Genomic DNA, 15300 nt, shown 5'->3' with positions numbered 1-15300 from the left:
TACATTAACGTGAGTGCCGTGTTTTACCCCTACCTAAATCATTGTACTGTACTCTTACTCATTGCACGAATCTGTTGAAACCGTTTAAGTCGATGCGTTAGGAAGGTACAAGCGAGGATGGTCCGTCCACAAGCAGAAACTGCGCCACTCGAACAGAGTTTCCTGCCCCTTTGTCAAGTTCCAATAAGTTCAAAGTCATGTAACTGGAAGCTCATCAAAAGTATTTACTGTCACTCATTGTACATTTACATCCCTATAGGTTAGCGGACACGGGACCGAGACCACCTATTTTTGGAATACCTGCACCAATTTGATGAAAAGAAGGGGGAGTCCACGAGTGCAATGTTCTTAGAAGAAATGCAGTTGCACAAGGAGGACCTTGAACTCAGACGCGAGCAGCACAAGGAGGAAGTTGACCTCAGAAGCGAGGAGCGCAAGGAAGATCAACACGTGGCACATGAGCTGGTTGAACAAAGGCACGACAGAGAGTTCCAAATGGGCTTCCTGGCAGTCCAAAACAGACTTGTGGACACAAATAAGCCAAATGCATAAGTAATAAATGCTTTTGTTTTCATATCACTTTTGTGGTTCTGGTTTTTTTTCCACACGAATAAAAACTTATGCTCAATGAATTCTTTTTAATGTTTTTATTTTTGACAAACAGTAATGCAAACATAATTACAGCGTCCCACCATTCAGAGGTTCTGATGTTCTTCCACTCCCTGCGCGGAACACACCCAGATTGGTAAAAGTGGCAAATCTGAAACAGAAACACAACAAATTAATAAATGTTAATATCTACATTAATTACTTTTGTGCAACAGCCTTGTGATTTACATGACAGAATACCTTAAAATAGCGGAATATGCACCAATTTATGGCCCTATGATAAACCACTGGCTTGAGGTGGCAATCTGACACTTCCAAAATCAGCACTTTTCCCAAAATCCCGGCACCTTTGTTCTAACATTCGTGCATCGTCAAAGAAAGCAAGCCATTTCAACACTTTGGATCGGTCAATCATGTGTTTAACAGAAAAAAAACAAGAAAAAAAAACATGCGGACAGACTAACAATACGTCCAGGTCCAACGGTATTATGAAGTACATGTAGCGTGAACAGCAACTCGCCATCAAGCCCTATTTTGCCGTGAATTGCACGAGAACTAGGCAGGAAACACCAGTTTCCAGCGATTGCCCTTTTCATGGCAGAAAGTACGACAAAATATCCACAAACGACCGACGCGCGGGGACACACGCAAGTAGACGTGCAACTGAACGCGCCAGTCATACGTTGTGTTTAAGGCACTAATACACTCTGTAACTTCATTTTTTTTTTTTGTGTTCTCCACCTTGCAAGGGGAGCTCCGTTACATGTTACAGCTTAATTCCGATGTGAAATAAATTTCGTATAATTGTGTTTAAACCTTACCAGTGCACGTCTTCGTGCTTGCAGGTTTGACTGTCTTTCCAAGTGAGTCCTGCCCATTTCTCATCTTGATGTGGTAATACGGCGGGTCCCAATGGTTCTCATCAACCTTTCCCGTGAAGTTCTAATTGCTGCAAACACAACTCTGTACAACATGACAAGGAAAACGAAAAGATGATATGCCTTGTATCATAACCAATGGCGATGGAGGGTCAAAGGTCGCGTTTTTCAACGTCACACTGGTTGTTTGTCATTCAGTTTTACCGGTACCGCCACTTGCTGGACAGGCGGGGTAGTGCTGTTTTTTTTCCTCCCCTGACATACGTCATCAGTCTCATTTGAATAAACTACCCTGCCTGCTTTCATGCCGTGTGAACGCAAACTCGTGGGCCGCTCACAAGTTCTTCGGACCCGGAACTGACTCTACCATGAACTCAAAGTTCCTGGGCTTTTTGGTGTGAAAGCGCCTATTGTGCAATGACTATGAGTGATTATGTGTATATATACTTTTACAAAAAATACCAATCAGGGCAACTCATTGCCTAAAAATAAAAAAAGACGCTGATTTTTGCAGATCTTAGCAATGACCAAAACCCATTGAGCTTGAGACACTCATTACACCTGACAAAAAAAAAATCCACAGCTACTATATGATGACGGCGGGGCATCAAATTTTGTGTTTCGCAATGAAAGAGGATATGCTTAATAACTCCCCAGTACATGCTCCAAAAAGTCCCAAAAATGACATGTATATTTATGGTCAAGGCCTGAAGGTATCTATGATAAAATTCGGTTATAAACTCATTCTAAGTGTGATAACTAAGCAATTTATGAATATTTTTTTACTTTCCGCCACTCAAAATGTTCACTGGCATCAGACCTATCCAAACATACGTTTTTTAAATTTAGTTTTATTTATTTTTGACAGCCTCTATGGACGTTAAAAGCAGTATCGTGAATGAAGGATATGCTTAATACCTCCCCGGTACATGCTCCAAAAAGAATCCCAAACTTGACATGTATATTTGTAGTCAAGGCCTTAAGGTATCTCTATGATAAAATTCAGTTATAAATACAGCGCCCCCTCGTCCTTGAGGCCTAAAAAAAAAATACCCCACTTTACGGTATTTTTACAAAAATTGTAAACTCATTGTAAGTGTGATAAGTAAGTCATTTTTGAATATTCTTTTAGTTTCCACCACTCAAAATGTTCACTGGCGTCAGACCTATCCAAACATGCATACTTGTGCATTTAGTTTCATTTAATTTTGATAGCATCTATGCACAATAATAACAACATTGTGCAATGAGTACGAGCGATGATGGGTATATCAGGTATATCGGGTATATCAGGGGAACTTATTGCCGAAAAATAAAAAAGGATGCTGATTTTTGCAGATCTTAACATTCACCAAAACCCATTGAGCTTGACACATTCATCATACCTGGCAAATAAAATCCACATGTAAAGGTTTATCATGCCATTTTCAAAGAAATTCTGCTTCCAATGTGACAGTCCCCCAACGTGCAAGTACCCCAACGTAGCACGGGCTGCGAGGGCCCTTTATAGCTGCTCGCAGCTCTATTTTTTTTTTAAATTTATTTTATTTTTTTAATGTGAGACCATACAGAAGGCTTTTGATGCAGCCTCTGAACTGCCAAGAATGGTTGCAGAAATGGTAGTTATTACACAAATGGCCAGCAGGTGGCAGCAGAGCAATGGAGATCAACCATGGCCAACTAGGAAAAAAGCTAAATTACTTAGAATTTTAAATAGATTTGTGAAAACTGATGAAACTTAGCTCTCTTCTAATGCTAATTGCTGCAAAACTGAACCAGATAGAAGCATACTTTTTTTTTTACTTTAATCTTTCTTTTGATAGGTTCCATGCTTTTATAGCAATTGAACACAATATTCTGTGGGCCTTGCAAAATCAGTCAAAATTCAGTAAAGCAGCCTGGAGCAAACGGGATTGCCTCTGTGAAAATTGCTGGGAGTGAATGAGTTAATATCAACTAAAAGCATAGATTTAAAAAAAAAAAAAAAAAAAAGGTCTTGAGCCTGCTCTTAAAAACTTGAACGTTTTCTGTGGCCCTGGCCTGAGGTCCTCCAGCTGACTGTTCCAAAGGCGAGTGAGGTCCACTACAATGAAAAGACTGAAGTATTCAAACCTCTTGAGTTTTTCAACATTTTTCACGTTCCAACCACAAAAATAAGTGTATTTTATTGAAATTTTATCTTCAAGATAAACACAAAGTAGCATGCAATCGTGAAATGGAATAAAATTTATATTTTATTTCAAACTTGTTGCACAACAAAAAAAGTGAAAATTAGGGTGTGCATACTGCATAACTATTCATTTTGCTCATTCCTCCTTGTAAAATAGCTCTGGCTCGGCTAGCTTAGATGGAGAGCGTTTGTGAGCTGCAATCTAAAGTATTATTGTTTATTTTATTTTATTTTTTAAATAGGGGCGTCCCGATTTTTTATTTTTTTTTCACTTCCGTATTCTGATATGATACCGATATTGCAGCCTAGGAGACTGTCCGATTCAATATCAATCCGATATGCTGCTTTGTGGTGTTTTTGTTGAAATTGAAGTTGAAATTTTCACAAGGGAGATTTATTTTATTTTATTTTTTTTCTTAATTTAATAATGCAGCAGGTATTTAAAACATGCTATTGAATTTATGGGCTAACCTAGTGTTTTTCTTCAGAGAGAAAAAAATATACGACAAATACAAATTATGTATTTGAGGGGGATGCAAACTGTGTCTAAGGAAAACTTTTTCGTTTGATGCCCGCATACAGAAAAATTGAAGTTTTTAATGTATTTAACTAGGGATGCACGATATTTATCGAACCGATATCGGCCGATATGGGAAAATATTAGGGCTGGGAGTCTTTGACTGCCTCACGATTCGATTCATTTACGATTTTTGGGTCTGTGATTTGATTCAGAATCAATTTTCGATTCTTGATTCAAACAATTTTCGATTAAAAATTATTTGATTGACAAATGATTTCTGCAAACATCAGTTTTTCCATTCCAGGATGAACAAATTGCAGATTATATATATACAGGGTGTAACGATTATCGGCCGGTTGTAACTTTTTGCAACCTCAGTTCCAAAGGAATTGAGCTCCTGTGGCCTGAACATGCCACTGTGGGGGGTGGGGAGGACAAGAACATCCCCCACAAACAGCCACACATGCTCTGCCTGACACGCGCACGCGCACACACACACAAATCAGAACAGTAAAAGCCTTCTTAGAAACTTGACTTTCTTATTTTGCAACAGAACAATGAATTATGAAATGTTATGTTTGCCATTTGTGAAATGTTGACTCCATGAAATGTCATGAAAATGTTCCATTGCAGTGGCAGATTCTCCACTAAACTTTCATGTGTATGCACGTTTTAACAGTGTAAGCTAGGTAACATTTCATTTGAGGTATTCAATTGTACGTGTTGCATTGGTTGAATTCTGACCTTAGAATCTTAACACACATGGGATCCAGATTCAATCTGATTAGTCTACCAAAAACCTCCCCCCAGCGGGTAACTTTCCACTGTGGTCTCACCCGGCCCCCCTGGTGTGGAGGCCGCCGCCCTCCAAATTTAAAAGCACGCTCCCTGCTTGCTGCTCTCTCTCTTCTTCGCTGCTCTTTGGCTCCCGCTCTCTTCACTGCTCCTTGGCTCCTCTTGGCTCTTTCCTGGTCTCCATCGGCGCGGCTGCCAGACAAAGGGCTAGCCCAGCTAGCTTAACCTCCAGCACACGGCAATGCACAGAAGCCATCGCGTGTAGCGACAGGCGCAGCGAAACACGCTGCTTTTAGTCCCTGCAAAGGCTCAACGGATGGTGCTTTTCCCAAGCACCCTGAGGCCTCCACCAAGAGGGCCTCTCCCCAGCCAGCAGGTTGACCTGCTCAGGTGGCCAGCCGGACGACATGTCTCTCCCTCTCCTGAACTGAACCTTCTCCATTCTATCTTCAAACGGGCTTGGCGAGTCTCCATCCAGGGTCCTGCTTCTCAGATCAACCCCATCTGTAAGTGCAACTTTGCAGGCCTTCGCCCTAGTACAAATTGGTGCAAACTAGGTTGATTGTGGGTCCCATGTTGGTTGATTCAAGAAATCCATCACCTTGGTTAAGACCGTTTCTCTTTTCTTCTTTTCTTCCCCTTTGATTATTTTTATTATGTTAGTTCTCGTTTCATTTCCTATCATAGTAGTTAGTTTTGCTTCTTTAAATTCTAAGTAGATTATCCCACCTAGGTTTGAGAATAAACGTGCACAAAACTCAACCCCTGGTTTACTGTGTGTGTGTTTCATCAATTTATAGTGACCTCTAAGCTGAACAAAGAACTCACAAAATTGTAGTAAGGGCACAACCTTCATTTTAATGACTGATTCAACGAGGTTCTCATCTGTTATCCTGATAAAATTATCAAAAAGAGATGTGGTGCTCCGCAGGCAAGCTCAACTTAATTTAAATATTAAGTTTGAGTCTCCTTCAATTAATGAGCCAATTGATTATTAATTTAATAATTAACAATTATTGATTTAATAATGAATTGGACCGATTTCCCTTACAAGGGTGACCCAAAAAGATGCGTACCCAGATTTTATTCGATAAAAAATCCATTTTTTAACGAATGTCTTTTCTGTTGCAGGACGTGAAAGGTGAACCTATGGATGATCATTTGCAGCTATAGTTGCCCTGAAAATGTCTTGGACAAATCAGCAGAAGATATTCTCCCTGGATACCTATTTTGCGACAAAATCATACCAGCGAGTAACAATGTGTGAATGGTTCTGTAATGTGCTTGAAAATGATGAAAACTTTCTTGAGAACGTTTGGTTCTCAGAACTGAACTCTGAACTTCTTAATCCAACTAACAATCGTTGATTTTGATGGAAAGTTGCGACAATGGAAACGCTTTCGAAACTGAATCTGTACACTCTGGTATGATTTTGTCGCAAAATAGGTCTCCAGGGAGAATATCTTCTGCTGATTTTTGACTATTTATTTGGAAAAGAAATTGTCTATTTTAGTGATGAATACTTTCATTTGTATCTTATAATAAGCCTTGCAGGCAGTGATAAATGCCATGAAAAAATGGATGGCGGGCCACAAATGGCCCTCAGGTAACAGTTTGGACCCTTTGAAGCAGTCTATGAAAATATGCCGTATGTATGCATATATGTATATGCTTTGTACTGTATGCTAAGCTAAATATAAATACTGTATATTCGGGATGTCACGATTAGGGATGTAACAATATCCAAACATCACAATGCGATATCACGATATAGCTGTCACAATACGATAATTATCACGATATTGTGGGTTGTCGATACTAGTAAAGGTCACAATATTGTACAAAAAAAAGAAAAAGAACTCATATACTAAAAAAAAAAGCCCACAAGATTGTGCTTTTGTAAATTACAGCATTGTATATAAACAATAAGGCTGGGAATCTTTGACTGTCTCATGATTCGATTCGATCACGATTTTTGGGTCTACGATTCGATTCAGAATTGATTTTCGATTCTCGATTCAAAGGATTTGTATTAAATATCGATTCGATTTGATGAATATATGAGAATCTCGATTCTTTTATGAATCGATTTAATAGATAGATAGATAGATAGAGGACTGTCTCAGAAAATTAGAATATTGTGATAAAGACCTTTATTTTCTGTAATGCAATTAAATAAGCAAAAATGCCATACATTCTGGATTCATTACAAATCAACTGAAATATTGCAAGCATTTTATTGTTTTATTATTGCTGATTATGGCATTTAAAAAAAAAAATTTTTTTACTTGGTCCGAGTAAATACTCTAATATTTTGAGATAGGATATCTGAGTTTTCTTAAGCTGTAAGCCATAATCAGCAGTTGTAGCCCACATGCTGTTTTTGTGGAAAAAGGCACTTACAATACAAAATTCATATATGTTTAAACAAAAACAACAACAAAAAAAAGACTTTAATGTCTCTATTTGTCAATTTGTCTTGCAAAGCAGACTGGAGTAGATCATGACAATGTTGTGCATATCTGTAAATTGAAGCAGAAATCATTTGTCAATCAAATAATTTTGAATCGAAGATCGTTTGAATCGAGAATCGAAAATTGATTCTGAAATGAATCGTAGACCCAAAAATTGTAATCGAATCGAATCGTGAGACAGTCAAAGATACCCAGCCCTAGTACACACGCTAGCATCTGTTAGCATGTTTACAGCGAGGGAATTGAATGACGCACCCTTCCCTCGTCAGCACAGATATATATACTGCTGGAGTATTAGTGCGCTTGCTGATTTGATGAGCACACGGACATCTATATTATATGGAAGTCGACGGATGAGCGGCACTCGCCAACAGCTTTTGGGGACGCTAATGTTTTTATCATGTCCCGACTCCTGAAAGCCCTTATTCTCCACAACATCTGTATTTCTGCCGTACTCGCAGTTGGCAGTCTCTGTACATGACGTTGCTCATATAAAATTAACGTCGCTCATATAAAATTAACGTCGCTTCCATACTTTGGACATTAAACTTGCCGGAAGACGTGTTGTCCGCATCTTCCATCACTTTCCTCCCAAACCGTAAGCAAAAGTGCTACCTTACGTCACGTGACTGCGACAAGTCTCGCGTGACTTTTTTTCACTCACGCACAAACATCGTTTCCCGACCGAAGTCTCGCGTGACTTAGAGTTGAGGAAATGCAGTTTAAACAGCTCGCTTGTGAATAATATTCTCATTCATCCAGGAGGACAGTTCATTCTTAAAATCCACGCTAATGGTCAGATGAAGGGGAACGTAATATGCTTGCGGACCAATTCAATATGTGGACGAACTCAAGGCGACACAAGTGCCTCAATATTAAGTCATATTAGGGATTGTAGTTGTTTAAATATGCATTGCTTTTTTAAAATTTATTTGACCTTTTTTATACCATCAACCTCTCCACGACATTGTGATAATTATCGTATCGTGATATTGTAGCGTGATGTTTGGATCTCGTTACATCCCTAACATCACGCTCGAAATTTGGCTTGATCAAACCAAATGTGCGTTTGTCTTCTTGTGTTCCGCAGACGTCTGTGACAAATATCTTTGTCCTGAGCAACAGGAGCTGGTGTCTCCTCATGTTAAAAAGGAGGATGAGCATCCTTACATCAAACAAGTGGAGGTTGAGGATGATGTCACAAAGTCACCACTGACTTTCGCCCCTTTAAAGAGTGAAGATGAAGACAAGGGTGAGCCTGAGAAGTGATGCACGATATGAAAAATTTCAAACGATACCGATAACCGATAATTTCCTCCTTTGTATGGCAGATACCGATAACCGATAAAAATATGTTTAATATAGTCTTTATCTAATCTGCAATAGGGGTGTGAATTGCCTAGTACCTGACGATTCGATTCGTATCACGATTCACAGGTCACGATTCGATTCGATACCGATTAATCCCGATACGAATTTATAAGTCGATTGTTGCGAATTTTTTTTCATTCAAATTTAGAAAATACTAATCAGTAAGCTTGTAGAATGTAAGATTTATATGAAAATGTATTTCAGTATGTATGTATTTCAGTCTATAGAGGTTGTAATTTGTTTCATGTTTGAACAGCATTGAAATAAAATATTAAGGCTTAATGTTCCGTTCATATAACATTCTTCCATGCTCAAGGTGTGAATCCTAAAAAAAAAAAAAAAAAAAAAAAAAATCGAAAAAAATCGATTCAGCCGATTATTGAATCGATTCGAGAATCGCGCGATGTAGTATCGCGATATATCGCCGAATCGATTTTTTTTTAACACCCCTAATCTGCAATTTGTGCATCCCAGAATGCTAAACTATTTTAGTACCTTCGATTATAACATCAAAAAAATGTCCCTTTCATCCATCCATCCATTTTCTTGACCGCTTATTCCTCACAAGGGTCGCGGGGGCTGCTGGTGCCTATCTCAGCTGGCTCTGGGCAGTAGGCGGGGGACACCCTGGATTGGTTGCCAGCCAATCGCAGGGCACACAGAGACGAACAACCATCCACACTCACAAGCACACCTAGGGACAATTCGGAGCGCCCAATTAACCTGCCATGCATGTCTTTGGAATGTGGGAGGAGACCAGAGTACCCGGAGAAGACCCACGCGGGCACGGGGAGAACATGCAAACTCCACCCAGGAAGGTCCAAGCCTGGACTCGAACCGGAGACCTCAGAACTGGGAAGCGGACGTGCTAACCACTCGACTACCGTGCCGCCCTGTTCCTTTCATATCATACAAATATGATATGCAAAAACACTCACAGGCCAAACGTTTTCCGTGGCTAACAAATAACTACACAAAATAAAAGTGTAATATTCTAAAATTAATGCAGAACTAACTGGTTTATCTGAAAATAAATAAATAAATACAACGATTGTGTATTTATGCAGCAATAATACAATATATTCAACCTTAAGTGCAACCGGGCATGAGGATGAGATAGGTGAATGGTCGGTAAAATTACAGTTAAACCCAAAAATATTTGGACAGTGACACAAGTTTTGTTATTTTAGCTGTTGACAAAAACATATCCAGGATACAATTATATAATCAATATAGAATTAAAGTGCAGACTCTGCTTTAATTTGAGAGTATTGCTATCCAAATTGGAGCAGGGGTTTAGGAATTACAGCTCTTTAAAATGTAGCGGTCTCTTTTTCAGTGGACCAAAAGTAATTGGACAATTGACTCAGAAGGCTAGAACAAATAAAAAATAAAAACATTGGGTCTTCCCTGATGAACCTGTCATCATATATGTAGTTTAAAGGGTCTGGAGTTGATTCTAGTGTGGCGTTTGCATTTGGAAGCTGTTGCTGTCATTGGAGCTCTGAATAGGGGTGAAACAGCCCATCTTGAGGCTGATAAAAAAAGAACAAAACCACCAAATGGAGAGCAGAAATGTTAAGAGTGGCCAAATCAACAGTTTGGTACATTGTGAGGAAAACAAAATGCACCCCTTCACAACATCCACTCAAGTGAAGACCACTCTCCAAGAAGTAGGTGTATCAGTTTGTAAGTCTACCATAAAGAGACGACATCATGAGAGTAAATACAAAGATTTCACCACAAGGCGCAAACCATTAATCAGCCTAAAAAATATAGTCCAGAATTGACTTTGCTAAAAAACACCTGACGAAGTCAGTCCAGGTCTGGAAGAGCATTCTTTAGACAGATCAGACCATAGCCGTTTTTTGCTATAGGCGAAGTAGGCAGCTGCCTAGGGCCCCCAAGCCATCAGGGGGCCCCCAAGCTCTTTGTGTCGTCTTACCTGATGATGATGATGATGATGATTGTTGTTGTTGTTGTTGTTATTATTATTATTGCTGACGGACTCCGATTCACCACTACTAAGATGCTTCTTAGGGTTTGTTCGTGTTTTTTTTAAACTGAAAAGGGAGAAAATTAACATCACTACATGTCGTATGTTTGTGACAAAACAATCCGCATCAAAATCGTTTAATAAATACTTCAGAACTTTAATTAATTTTGCAGCCTGCCAGACACGCGTAAGATGGCGGGTGGCCCGACGCATCAGCAACAGGAAAGCGTATCTACTTACTGTTAAACAAGAGAGCCACAAGCCGAGTGTTTGTCTTCTTGTGTCCTGCAGACGTCGGTGAAAAATGTCTTAGTCCTGAGCAACAGGAGGTGAAGGAAGAGCACTCTTATTTCAAAGAGAAAAAGCCCCTTTGTGTCAAAAAGGAGGAGGTTGAAGATGTCATCAAGTCACCAATAACCTTTGCCCCTTTTAAGAGTGAAGATGAAAATGAGGGTGTGCGTGAGAAGGATGGAGGGGCGGAGTATCCAAGCAGCAGCTCAACTACTCAACACATGATGACAGAAGGTGATACAGGCCATTGGGGACCACCACTAGCACAAAGTGATGACATAAGGTCACACTTGGTTGATGATGATGATGATGATGATGATGATGATCTGGACATTGATGATGAACACGCAAACGGTGATATGTCGTGTCACACTGAAAACAAATGCTGGGTATGTTCTCAGTGCGGGAAAATATTGTGTTCAAAAAGGATTTTGGAAGCTCACTTGAGAAAACACACTGGGGAAAAACCTTTTAAGTGTACAGAATGTGGCAAACGCTTCTCTGATAGGTCAAATTTATCAAAACATACAAGAACACACACTGGGGAAAGACCTTTTACCTGTACAGACTGTGGCAAACGCTTCTCTGATAAGTCAAATTTAACAAAACATATAAGAACACACTGGAAAGAAACGTTTTGCCTGTTCAGACTGTTGCAAAAGGTTCTCTTCCAAGTCAACATTAACAGCACATACAAGAATACACACGGGAAAGAAACCTTTTGCCTGCTCAGACTGTGGCAAAAGCTTCTCTGGTAAGTCATGTTTAACAATACATACAAGAACACACACTGGTGAGAAACCTTTTTCCTGCCTAGACTGTGGCAAACGCTTCTCTCAAACGTCACAGTTAAAAAGTCACAAAAGAAGACACACTGGAGAGAAACCTTTTTCCTGCTCAGATTGTGGAAAATGCTTCTTTGAAAAGTCCAAGTTAACAATTCATACAAGAACACACACTGGAGAAAGACCCTTTTCCTGCTCAGATTGTGGAAAAAAATTCTCTGATAAGTCGAAGTTAACAATTCATACAAGAACACACACTGAAGAAAATCCTTTTGCCTGCTCAGTCTGTGGCAAACGCTTCCCACAAAAGTCGGAGTTAACAATACACAAAAAAACACACTCTGGACAAACAACATTTTCTTGCTCAGATTGTGGGAAAAGCTTCTCTGAAAAGTCAAAGTTAAAAATTCATACAAAAATGCATTCAGGAGAGATACCTTTTTTTATGCTCAGATTGTGGGAAAAGCTTCTCTGATAAGTCACAGTTAACAATTCATACAAGAACACACACTGGAGAGAAACCTTTTTCCTGCTCAGACTGTGGCAAACGCTTCTGTCAAAACTCACAGTTAAAATGTCACACAAGAACACACACTGGAGAGAAACCCTTTTCCTGCTCACATTGTGGCAAAGGCTTCTCTGATGGGTTACATTTAACAATTCATACAAGAACGCACACTGGAGAGAAACCTTTTTCCTGCTCAGATTGTGGCAAACGCTTTACTAGTACGTCAACTTTAACAATTCATAAAAGAATACACACTGGAGAGAAACTTTTTCCTGCTCAGATTGTGGCAAACTCTCCTCTAATAAGTCGAGTTTAACAAAACACACAAGAACACACACTGGAGAAAAAACTTTTTCCTGCTCAGATTGTGATAAAAGCTTCTCTCAAAAGTCTTGTTTAACAATCCACATGAAAATACACACACTGGAGAAAAACCTTTTGCCTGCTCAGATGATGGCAAGAGCATCTCTCAGAAATCCATCCATCCATCCATTTTCTTAACCGCTCACTCCTCACAATGGTCGCGGGGGTGCTGCAGCCTATCCAAACCGGCTTCGGGCAGTAGGCGGGGCAGACCCTGAACCGATTGCCAGCCAATCGCAGGGCACACAGAAACAAACAACCATCCACACTCACAAGCACACCTAGGGACAATTCAGAGCGCCCAATTAATCTGCCATGCATGTCTTTGGAATGTGGGAGGAGACCGAAGTACCCGGAGAAGACCCACGCAGGCACAGGGAGAACATGCAAACCCCACCCAGGAAGGCCGAAGCCTGGTCTCGATCTTGCGTCCTCAGCAATGGGAGGCGAATGTGCTAGTCAGCCAGCCATCAAACCAAATTTAACAAAACACACAAGAACGCACGTTGTGCTAGTGTGTAACGATTATCGGCCGGTTGTAACTTTTTGCAACCTCACTTCCAAAGGAATTCCACTCCTGTGGCCTGGACATGCCACCATGGGGGGTGGGGAGGACAAGAACATCCCCCACAAACAGCCACATATGTTCTGACTGACACGCGCACACGCACACACACACAAATAAGAACAGTAAAAGCCTTCTTAGAAACTTGACTTTCTTATTTTGCAACAGAACAATGAATTATGAAATGTTATGTTTGCCATTTGTGAAATGTTGACTCCATGAAATGTCATGAAAATGTTCCATTGCAGTGGCAGATTCTCCACTAAACTTTCATGTGTATGCACGTTTTAACAATGTAAGCTAGGTAACATTTCATTTGAGGTATAGGTCGCTTGCACATGTCGTCACTTCCGCCTCGGATTTCTCGTAGTCGCCATGCTGGGTGGCCTCCATTTACGTAGCGATTCGGTCTAACACGTATCTATCACGTTTGTTTTCTGCGTTTAAAATGGTACATTGTTGCTGCATCGTTGGCTGTTCGAACAAAGCCAAGGGGGAAAATGGTCGGTCTTTTTTCCGAATTCCGAAAATAATTAGGAACCAGGGCCTGGAGACAGAGGAGTGCGGACTCCGGAGGGAAGTCGTTACTTTGGGCTCGTGTGTGCAGCGATCACTTTGTGAGCGGTAAGCTTGTTTACCTTTATTTAATGCATGAGGATTAATAACGTTTCGACCGCCCATATATGGGCAAGTTGCTTATGTTTTGGATTCATGAGCAAGCAAGTTCGGTAGTACAAGCTGGCTAGCGGACGTTAGCCGAAAGCTAACATCGAACATTTTCACCCAAGTAGTGCCAGTGCAAAGTGTTTACTGCTGAAATTGGATTGATTAGTCTTGGGCTTTTAATGCCGATAACATGTTTTTTGGTGGCAAAATGTAAACTTGAAAAAAAAAAGAGACAGAAGGGGCTGATGCAAGAAAACAGACCCCCGGGGGTGATGCAAGAAAACAGACCCCCGGTAGCCTACACTTCATGCTAAAGAACTTATTCACGGCCACCCTACTGCGGTAAAATAACCAGTCTTTCCATATTTTATTTGTTTATATATTTGTTTATTTTAACAGGTCGCCCTGCGCCCGTTTTTCTGTCCAATCATCCCGACTGGGCTCCAACATTAAAGTTGGGTCCCAAGTTACAACATCTATGTCTCAGCCCAGTCGGTGCCAAGATATGAACGTGCACAGGAGAGACAAGCAAAGAAAAGACGACTCGAAGTGGCAGAGATTGTTGCAGTTATGCAGCCAGATGGCTCCAGTAACCTGTACCCTCAAGTACTGCTGACATCATTGACTCTGGTATGCCACTCAGAATTCATTACATGATATATTGTATGCATGAGTGAATGTATGTGTTTATGTTTGTGTGTGTACACGCACCTTATATTTTAGAGACATTTGGAAGTGTTTATAGAAATAAGTATTTGCCTGTAGCAATGCTCATACATTAAAAAATGCAACAAAATGTGTACATTTCTTTTACACTGACAAAAAAACTATACTACTTTACTATATTAAACCTATTACTGGTACCGTATTTTTTTGTGATTTTTTCTTTATTTTTTTCTTTAGGGATCTCATGCCACACCGACTTGATTGCCAATGACATGATGGAAACGAAGGCGAGCATCGAAGCATTGGAGGAGGACAACATGCGACTGTTTGTTTGGCGCTAATAAAGGCAGCGTTTATACAAATTCTATTGTTGGGTTTGTTTACAAAGCTATACATAATACAAATGACAGGATTTGACTCAATGTGCAATATGGTCCCTCTTAAAGTAATGGCATAAATCTCTATTATTTCTAAAAGCACAAAAAATGAAGTGAATAATGATTAGATGTAGTAATTTCAGGGTTAAAAATTGAACTGTTAATTAATGTAGTTTATTTTAGCACAGGTGCCTACCATCCTGAGATGACGGTATGATGTAATGTTGATGGGGTACGCAATGACTTTCATTATGCTATGTACAGAG

At 40.0% G+C, this 15300-nt stretch overlaps 1 pseudogene across 1 annotated transcript in view; it reads left to right on the top strand.

Moving 5' to 3' along the window:
- LOC144004474 (uncharacterized) overlaps window positions 1-15019 on the top strand; it is a 116955-nt pseudogene extending 101936 nt beyond the window's left edge. The window contains exons 2-6 of the transcript XR_013279386.1: window positions 8537-8698; window positions 11105-11142; window positions 11248-13949; window positions 14391-14621; window positions 14895-15019. The product of XR_013279386.1 is annotated as an uncharacterized LOC144004474 (transcript). The remainder of the gene's footprint in view (window positions 1-8536; window positions 8699-11104; window positions 11143-11247; window positions 13950-14390; window positions 14622-14894) is intronic.
- The last annotated feature ends 281 nt before the right edge of the window (window positions 15020-15300 follow it).

This window comes from Festucalex cinctus, chromosome 17, assembly GCF_051991245.1.
Source record: "Festucalex cinctus isolate MCC-2025b chromosome 17, RoL_Fcin_1.0, whole genome shotgun sequence".
NCBI lineage: Eukaryota > Metazoa > Chordata > Actinopteri > Syngnathiformes > Syngnathidae > Festucalex > Festucalex cinctus.
This window is presented reverse-complemented; position numbering and strand designations above follow the sequence as displayed.